Source organism: Calidris pugnax, unplaced genomic scaffold (genome assembly GCF_001431845.1).
Source record: "Calidris pugnax isolate Ruff unplaced genomic scaffold, ASM143184v1 scaffold280, whole genome shotgun sequence".
Lineage (NCBI taxonomy): Eukaryota > Metazoa > Chordata > Aves > Charadriiformes > Scolopacidae > Calidris > Calidris pugnax.
Genome location: NW_015091123.1, coordinates 1,761,187 through 1,761,964, shown reverse-complemented (window position 1 = coordinate 1,761,964; position 778 = coordinate 1,761,187).

Below are 778 nucleotides of genomic sequence, written 5' to 3'. Positions count from 1 at the left end.
GGGGGGGGGGTGTCCCCATTTCGGCCCTGGCAGAGCCGTGTGGGCTGGAGCAGCCTCGCACAGACTGGGGCAGCCTGGCACGGACTGGGGCAGACTGGGGCTGCCTGGCATGGACTGAGGCAGCCTGGTGTGTACTGGGGCAGCCTAGGACAGACTGGGGAAGACTGGCATGGGCTGGGACAGCCTGGGGATGCCTGGCCCTGGGGTCTGGCATAGGCTGGGGCAGATCAGCCTGGACTGGGACAGCCCAGCGTGTACTGGAGCAGCCTGGCACAGACTGGGGCTGCCTGGCATGGACTGGGGCAGACTGGGGCAGCCTGGCATGGACTGGGGCAGCCTGGGGATGCCTGCCCCTGGGGCCTGGCATGGGCTGGGGCAGATCAGCCTGGACTGGGACAGGCCAGCGTGTACTGGGGAAGCCTAGCACAGACTGGGGCTGCCTGACATGGGCTGGGGATGCCTGGAATGGGCTGGGGCAGCCTGTGGCCGCCTGGTTCCAAGGCCTGGCACGGACTGGGGCACCGTGGTGCGGAGTGGGGCAGGTCGGTAGAGCCTGGCGGGGGGCAGCCTGTCCCCAGGGCCCGGCCTGCCCGGGGGAGCCCGCGCCCACGGGCTGGGGCAGCCTGGGCCCGGGGCCTGGCGTGGCCGCGACCCTCCCCGGCAGCACCGGCCGCGGACCTGGGCACCCGGGATGTCGCTGGGGCCAAAGGACCACCCGCAACCCCACGGCTCGGCGGGAAGGGCCGGGCACCTCCCGCTCCCTCAGGGTTTCCATGGC